Source organism: Aegilops tauschii, chromosome 7, assembly GCF_002575655.3.
Source record: "Aegilops tauschii subsp. strangulata cultivar AL8/78 chromosome 7, Aet v6.0, whole genome shotgun sequence".
NCBI classification, from domain to species: domain Eukaryota; kingdom Viridiplantae; phylum Streptophyta; class Magnoliopsida; order Poales; family Poaceae; genus Aegilops; species Aegilops tauschii.
Window position 1 is genome coordinate 44551101 of NC_053041.3, and position 9380 is coordinate 44560480.

The following is a 9380-nucleotide window of genomic DNA, read 5'->3' on the forward strand; positions in this document are numbered from 1 at the left end:
AAAGATGTCGCTCAGGTTTTTTATTTGAAGGACATGAGTAGCAAACCGAGGAAACGGAAAGATAAGAAACGAACAGTACATCATGCGATGATCCAAAGCGCCACATTGTTCTTTCAGGGAAAAGAAACATCGTGGGAGTGGAGGACAAGACAGACATGTCAGAAGATTATAATATGTTTGGTGAAATTCCGCCCTTCAAAGTGAACACTGACCCAAGCATTAAGTTAAATGATGAGGATGCTCCATGGATACGGCACAATCGTAAGCAAGCAGGGACACAAGGGAAGAATTGATGTGTAATAATTTATTGTACCAAACTTTGTATTTGGTCGATGAACTGAATGATGTATCAAACCTTTTGTCAAACCTTCAAGGGATCGATGAACTGAATTTTTTGATATATTATTTGTATTTTTAAGATTTTAAAATGAATTAGTTTTATTTTTCTGATTTTTTTATATATAATTGTATTTTTAAGATTTTAAAATGAATTAGAAACAAAATAATATAAACTTTAATAAAATATATAAGTACAAACAAAATAAAATAAATTTTAATAACATAAATAAAATTTATGACACTAAAATTATCAAAGTATTTTCTGTTCAAAACATTATAAGCAACCTCTAGTATTTTTGAAACTAAAATTATATAAAATTGATTCAACTAAAAATATCGAAGTATTTTCTGTTCAAAATCATTGAAAGCTAAAAGAATTTTCATAAAGAACTTTTTTTCTTAGAAACTTTAATAGCAAAAATAATTATCATAAAGTAAAATAAATAAGTAATTAGAAACAAAATAAAATAAAATAAATAAGTTTTTTGTTGTAAGTAGAAACAAAACAAAATAAATAAAGCAAAAAAGAAAACAAAAAACAGGCAAAAAGTAAAAAATATGCCACCTACTGGGCCACCACGGCCTGAATACGACTAGTAACCCATCGATGGGCCAGGATTCAGGCCCGCAGAAGGCCCAGTAGGCTCATCAGGCATAGCAGTCACAATTAGGCCCGTAAGCCTGCAATGGAGAGGAGCTCAAGAGGGGAGCGGCAGTGGGGCTTATAAACCACTGCGCGCCCCTCTCAACTAGCGAGGTGGGACTAAACTAACGAGGGGAGCGGCAGTGGTAGCAGCACAATGCCTTTAGTCGCGGTTGGGGAGGCGGACCGCGACTAAAGGGTACCCTTTAGTCGCGGTTGTTGTCCCCAACCGCGACTAAAGGGTCTTTGTGCGCGGGAACGAAAGCGGCGCCAAAACCCTTTAGTCCCGGTTGGGGAGGAGGACCGCGACTAAAGGTCGCGGTTGGTGTGGCCAACCGCGACTAAAGGGTACCTTTAGTCGCGGTCCGCCTCCCCAACCGGGACTAAATGTACGTCTATATATACTGCACTTAGCAGTTTCCGCCACTTCCCATTCTCCTCTCTCGACGCCGAAGGCCTGCCCCGACGCCGATCGCCGCCCGACGCCTGCCCCGACGCCGAAGCCCTGCCCCGACGCCGACGCCGAAGCCCTGCGCGCCGCCGCCCCCGTCCCCAGTGAGCGCCGCCGCCGCCCGTGCCCTGCCCTTAGCGCTCCGCCGCCGCCGCAGCGTGCCCGTGGCCCTTGCCCGCCCTTGCCCGCCGCCCGACGCCCTGCCGCCCGCCGTCCGCTGCCCCTGCCTGCCATCCTCCGCGCGCCGGCAGAAGAAGAAGAAGGAAGAAGATAAAGGAAGAAGAAGAAGAAAGAAAAAGGAAAAAGGAAGAAGAAGAAAGAAGGAAGAAGAAAACAAAAGAAAAACAGAAGAAAAACAAGAAAAAGGAAGAAAAAAGGAAAAAGGAAGAAAACAAAAGAAAACAAAAGAAAAAGGAAGAAGAAAGCAAAAAAGAAAACAAAAGAAAACACAAGAAAAACAAACAGAAGAAAAAAAACAGAAGAAAAAAGGAAAAAGGAAAAAAGGAAACAAAAGAAAACACAAGAAAAACAAACAGAAGAAAAAAACTGAAGAAAAAAGGAAAAAGGAAAAAGGAAGAAAAAAACAGAAGAAAAACAAAAGAAAACAGAAGAAAAAAAGAAGAAAGAAAAAGGAAGAAGAAAAAAATAAAAACCAAATGAAAACCAAATGAAAACCAAAAGAAAGAAGAAAGAAAAAGGAAGAAGAAAAAAAATGAAAACACAATGAAAGAAGAAAGAAAAAGGAAGAAGAAAAAAAGAAGAAGAAAGGAAGAAGAAAGGAAGAAGAAGAAAGAAAGAAGAAAGAAAAAGGAAGAAGAAAAAAGGAAGAAGAAAAAAAGAAGAAAGAAAAAGGAAGAAGAAAAAAGGAAGAAGAAAGAAAAAGGAAGAAGAAAAAAAAGAAAACAAAACAAAAGAAACCAAATGAAAACCAAAAAGAAAGAAGAAAGAAAACCAAATGAAAACCAAAAGAAAGAAGAAGAAAAAAAGGAAGAAGAAAAAAAGAAAGAAGGAAGAAAGAAGAAAAAGGAAGAAGAAAAAAAGGAAGAAGAAAAAAAGAAAGAAGAAAGAAAGAAGAAAGAAAAAGGAAGAAGAAAAAAAGAAGAAAGAAAAAGGAAGAAGAAAAAAATGAAAACCAAATGAAAACCAAAAGAAAGAAGAAAGAAAAAGGAAGAAGAAAAAAAGAAGAAGAAAGGAAGAAGAAAGGAAGAAGAAAGAAAGAAAGAAGAAAGAAAAAGGAAGAAGAAGAAAGAAAGAAGAAAGAGGAAGAAGAAAGGAAGAAGAAGAAAAAAAGAAGAAAAAAGGAAGAAGAAAGAACCAAATGAAAACCAAAAAGATAAACAAAGAAAACAAAACAAAATACTTGGCAGTGCTCAATAATCTTATTTTTTAATTCCTCCTCCTGTATGTCCCCTTAATCTTATTTTTTAATTCCTTTATACTTAAAGAATTTTTACTACATGCAGGAGTGACATATGGCGGACGATAGAGCCGAGCCGCTTAGGGATCCGGAGGCTGAACGTTATCTAATGGGCATCATCAACAACGAGATTCCTTATGTGCGAGGCTCAGAATATGAGCAAGAAGAGGATGTAGTCTCTTCTTTTCTGAACCTTGAAGGTGGAACAGAGATTGTCGATGATCAAGAAGGTGAAGGAACGGACATTGTTGACGGAGGTCAACCGTCAACAAACGACGATCTCGAATTGCAAGTAGCAACCACCTCCGGCGAGGTATATATATACATTGAGCCTCTCGTGATACAAACTTACTGAAATGTGAATACATATGTATTAACGCGCGCGACTCTCTTTCTTTTTTTAGCCCTCCGGATCGAGTACGACAAAGCATGGCAAATCCAAGGAGATGAAAACAGGAGAAACATATGCCATTGAGTTTGTCAGTGAAACTGGCAAGCCCCTACAGCACACCTCAAAGTTTATCAACCAATGCGGAGTCGTTGTTAGAGACAACGTCCCGATCACCGTCCAGGAATGGAAGGAGCCAAAGAAGGCACGTATTGGTTTCAGTTTTGTCGACAAGAGAACGAAAAAGGATTGCTGGAGAAAGCTTATGGAACATTTCATTCTACCTCCGGAATACAACAAAGTCGATGAATTCGGTAACGAGGTTCCGGGTGGACGTCAGAGGAGGAGGCTAGTTAAAGAGTTCGCTCTTCAGAAGATGGGCGAAGCATTCCGGAACTTCAAGAAAAATTTAACCCGTGACTATGTCAACAAGGGCAAGACTCCGGATTTCAATGGACAACATGAGAAACTGAAAGATGATTGGCCAGAATTTGTGAGGCAAAAGCAATCGGAGCATTTCAAGGAAATATCGAAAAAAATAAGGATAATGCGAGTAAGAAAAAGTTCCATCATATTATGGGGCCAGGAGGATACCGCCTTTCGGAGCCTAGGTGGCAGAAGATGGAGGAGGACCTGAGGGTGCGAGGAATCCCTCTAGGTACAGAGGGATGGGACCCAAGGGCCAAAAGCTGGTGGTACGGGCATGGGGGATCGCTAGACCCGGAGACAGGGGTGTGTGTTCACCGGCAGAGACAGTTTGCTCCCACCCAAGCCCTTATTGACGCAATGACCCAAGCTCAAGAGGGCTTGATCAAGTTCAACAGAGAGAAAGACGCACTGACAACAGCCCTCGGGAATGATGAACACGGAGGACGTGTACGAGGCAAAGGCAAAGTTCCGTGGAAAGTAGGGTTTTCCCAGGACAATGACCCGTACTGTTACAGAAGCCGTAAGAGAAAGACGGACCGGGATGCAGATCTTATGACGAAGTTTGCATCGGAACTCCATGAGTTGAAGCAGACCGTGCATGAACTAGTAAAAGAAAAATCGGCTGCAGGGCCGCATGAAGATCATGAAGCGGATCGCGGAAGCCAGCAGCGGAGAAGCAGCGTGGCTTCCACGGATGCCCCGCCTGGTGCTAGTGCACCGATGATCGAGATTCGTGCACCGGAGCCTCACTACCCCGTGGATGATGTAAAGGAGATGAAAGAATGTGATCTGCATTATCCCGTGGGGAACGTTTCCACGAAGGTAGCTAGCGGCAGTGCTTTACCCTGTACACCTGGAGCACTCCACCACAACAACCCCATTGCATATGGCTATGCTCGTGTCACGGTGGAAGACATAGTCCAAGGGTTTGAGGACCTGGAGATTGACAAACCTACACCCGAAGGGGAGAGAAGACTTGGAGATGTCAAGCGCCAGTTCATTCTATGGAAAAAGAAGTACATAGTGTTTCCAGGCGAGGCGCCAAGGCTAGCAAGTCCACCCCCCTCCGATGGTGGTGGTGGTGGTGGTGGCGGTGGTGGCGGTGGTGGTGGTCGTGGTGGTTCACCTACACCTCCTTCACGCCATTCGACGCCGTCCCCCGATCCACAACCTTCGGCGGGTACGACGCCCCCCAATCCTCCTCCGGCGGGTACGACGCCCCCCAATCCACCTCCGGCGAAGAAGCAGAAGCAGGCGGACAGCAAGGAAACCCGCTCCTGGACTATTAACCCGGACCCTTATGTACCTAAGACCACAAGGGTACCGGAGCCATCACTGAAGCCTCTCCTCCCAAGGCCTGGGGAACTTAGTGAAGCTGAAACCAAATTGGCCGCGTCTGCTGATGATGAGAAATGGAAGGCAGATATGAAGGTGATAAAAGAGCCTGAGCCCAAGCAAGTATTCACTGAGAAGCAAAAGAAGTGGGCTAAGGATTTTTTGACGACACCATCCCAAGCCGAGCTGAATATGCCTGACGACTATGGACATGAACTTCGTAGGCAAGCAAAAATATTGAAGGAGGAGAAAGAAGAAAGTAAAAAAAGCGGGAAACAAGTTGACCAGCTCGGGATGCAGAAGAAACAATCGATCCCCCCGCTCATAGTGAAAGCCGGTCCGGAAGAGGACCCCGAGATCATAGCAGCTGCGGCAGCACTTGGATTGACTGTAGCGAGTGCCATGAAACAAGCGTCCGAGATGGGTTTGACTCTTCGTGCCTTCTTAGGCCTTGAGGATGCGCCAGTATGTGAGATAGCATTACAATATGTGCGGAATGGGCCTCTCGTCGAGCCTGCGCGGGAGAAGAGTCTACCGCCACAAATGTGAAATCTGCTACGTTGGTACAAGCAATTCATAACATGGGCCGACAAAGAATATATTTATGCGGATGTTACAGAGGAGCATCACACCAAACGGTACTCTGTACAAGTTCATATGAGTGAATTGTTCCAGCTGTTCAATCTGCGCGACCTCGACAAATCTATGCTGAGTTGCTACGTTCTGTAAGTGATTTATTTCTACCTCATCTCGTTCTTCATTGCCTACACTATATATATATATATATATATATATATATATATATATATATATATATATATATATATTGTCCTAACTATATTGTTGCGTACGCTATTATGCAGATTGAAGATTTGGGAATGCAAAATAAGAAATATTCATGATGTTGGGTTCATTGACCCACATATCGTTAATGGACATGTGTTACAATATCACCCCGAAGACGTGGAGAAAGACTGGTACAAGTTTCTTAGAAAGCATCAACTCAAAAGTCATATTCTATTTCCTTACCATTTTGGGTGAGTGTTTCTCTCTTGTGCCCATTCTCTTTTGTTTACTCCATGCATGGTATGTCTAATCGATGAGTTATGCATGACTGTGCATGTAACGTGTCCGCAGGTTCCACTGGATTCTGCTAAATATTGAACTTCACACCTCCAGAGTTCTAATCATGGACTCTATGGATTCGGATCCAAAGCGTTGGGCCGACATGAGAAAAATGCTGCAAAAGTAATTATTTTCAATCATTTGAGCTCTATATCGATCGGTCTCTTTCGTTCATTTCCTAATATCAAGTAACTAATAACTCCCTTGTTTATTTAATTTTCTTTGCCCTGTAGGGTTTGGAGATGGTTCTCAGAAGAAATTGTCGGTGAATTCAAACATGAGCTAGATTTCAGAAGGTTAGTTAATGTGGATAAGCAGCCACCGGGGACCAATCTATGTGGATACTATGTTTGTGAGAACATCCGGAGACTAACCTCTGAGCGGAAGGCATCGGATAGCGTGCGGAACGCGATGGATAACTTGCGGAGGAGGCTTAATCCAGAAGCTCGCTTCCGACCAATTCAAGATGAATTAGCAGGATTTTTCTTCAGGGAAGTCATCAATCCTAAAGGAGAACACTATACCGAGGACGCAGACATTTATATGCATACCCGAGATTGAAACTTGTTCGAAGTTGTATATGGTCCTCCATCCTAATTGTGTATGGAAACTTGTTCGAAGTTGTATATGGTCACCCGAGATTGAATATATATTATATATTCCTCTTGAATTCTTCTTGTTTGAAATTTCATATGCATGTATATAGTATCGTAGAATATGTGTACTGAAACTTCATCAAAATTAAAACAAAACACAAAATAAAATATAAAAGAAATAAAATACTACAAATTAGAAAGAAAGCAGGTTTAGGGGGGCTAAAACCCTAAACCTGCGGACGAGGCCTTTAGTCCCGGTTAGCCACGAGAACCGGGACTAAAGGTCCTCCGCCCCGACGGACCCCTGGCGGCCACGTGGACGGGCCTTTAGTCCCGGTCAGCCACGAGAACCGGGACTAAAGCCTTTAGTCGCGGTTCGTAAGTGGCGCGACTAAAGGGGGTCTTTAGTCGCGCATATTTAGTCCCGGTTGCACAGCCGGGACTAAAGGCTGTTGTGAACCGGGACTAAAGGGCTTTTTTCTACCAGTGTTCTCAGTAACTCCTGGCATACAAGCCAACGAGACACCAAATCGGACTCTCCTAATCACCGGCTACCTTGATTACGCTTATACTAATTCTTACGAAACTCAACTAGTAAAGCTCACACACATATAATTGTTCGGATTATTCAAACATAGTCGGCGATGAGCGCCGCAAGAGGAGCCTAAATGGCTCACAAACAACAAAAAAGTATGAAAATTTATTTATTCTATTATTACCCACTAGTCTGTTTATGCCTATATTCGTAGCCTGGCTGTCCGGCAGCAGTACAGATTATATAGTAATAGCGCACTTACCGGAGTGGTCACTGACAGACGCCTCCCACCCCTCCGCCACGCAAGCGACACCGGCCCCAGGAAATGCCTCTGCCTGCGCGCCATCTCCATCTCCATCCTCGTACTCACCAGCTGACATCAGAGCAGCTTCAACGCGCCGACCCTAATGGACACGCGCTTTGTCCGCTTTTTGTCTGTTTGGGTCGGGTCGTCCGCCCCCCTTTTTGTTTGGGACAGCCGTGCGCCCAACCGGCCGACCCAATTCACATCCGCGCAGAAAACCATGCAAAATGAACTGCGCACCAACAAAAATAGCAACTTCTGATCGTCTTAACTGAAGGAATACCCTGAACTCTTTGAGAAGGCACAGAACTTCTTCAGATTCACCGATCTTTGTTGTGGCTTTCAAATTTACCCCCCAAAAAAAAGCATTTTGCTTTCAAATTAGTTACTGTACGTCTTTGGTCTCAAACTAATTATGAACAGGCATCTCTCTTTATCTTTCAATAATTATTAATGTATATATATCTTTGCAGAAAGAGGGAGTACTATTGAATGTTAATAAATAATTCTTCTGCAGGTTGATACATCCTTCACAAGACCACTTCACGCGCTACCCGGCCGCTGAAAATGGCCGTTTCGCGCCGGCTCCGGCGCAGCAGCTGTCTTGCTGCAACGCTGCCTACTGTGCTCAATGCGCAAAGCATAGTGAACCACCTTACTGAAACTAATCAGAGAAGCATGTGGGCTAGCAGAAGGATAGTGGAGGACGAACAACTGTACATAATCCATGTTCAGGGCAATGCTGGCATCGGTCTCCCAGTTACGCTGGTCGTCAAGAAGCTCCAGAGTGTGGATGGAATAGTGGACGGTAATCTAGAGAACCGCTGCAAGTCAGAGATGATCCTATAAGCCAGCATCTGTCACGACAACATCGTCAACAGCCTACACTTCATCCAGAAGACGCGATGATGCTCGTTCACACGTACGAGGTGAATGGCAGCCTTGACCACTGGCTGCACTAGCGGAGGAGGGCGAACCACCGCTCAGCTGGCCGCAGAGGAAGGCCATCGCCATTGGCGTGGCCCAAGGGCTCTGCCACTTACACCATGGATGCAATAGACCGATTGTCCACCACAACATCACCTCTAATAACATCTTGCTTGATCAGGAGTTGAATGCCAAGATCGCCAGTTTTGGTGCTGCACAGATGAACATGGCCGGGCTCAACCAACCATTGCCTATCGCGGGGTTTGTATTTGGTAGCTTTGGATATACAGCTCCAGGTATGGTGAGCGATCTATGCTTGCAATGAAATTCCGTCTTATAACTAGCATGATCATTTACTAAATAGCCATATAATTGGTTATTTGTAGAATATGGGAGGGCACTTGCTTTTATCCGTGCACGATGTGGTTGCAATGCTTGAAAACAGGAAGTTTTCATAATGCTATTGAAACGGTGTTTGTTCTGTTTCTGTCTGCTTCGCACATGCCTATATGACGTAACACTTCTGTTGAATCTTTAATGATGTTAGTATTTGGAGTGATTGCTAATTTGGAAGTTGCAAAATGAACTTTCTTGTTACAGAATATTGAGTTAATTAGGCAGCACAGCATTCTCATGTTTCTGACATCGAAATCTTGAATTCTTAGGAAGTATCCCCTCTAGATGTTTGCAGGAGAGCCAAATTATGTTCTTCTTGGGCACCCAATGGAAAGGAACAATGAAGAGCACACCTATTCTGCTGAAATGGATAATCACTAACTGGTAGGCTGTAGTGATGTATATATATATATATATATATATATATATATATATATATATATATATACACACATCACTAGTTAGTTTGTACGGTGACTATATGAAAGATGTTGT

At 43.4% G+C, this 9380-nt stretch overlaps 1 pseudogene; it reads left to right on the forward strand.

Annotated features, from left to right (window-relative positions):
• The first annotated feature begins 7033 nt into the window (after positions 1–7033).
• On the forward strand, positions 7034–9139 carry LOC141026546 (probable receptor-like serine/threonine-protein kinase At4g34500; annotated as a pseudogene).
• Positions 9140–9380: the final 241 nt, after the last annotated feature.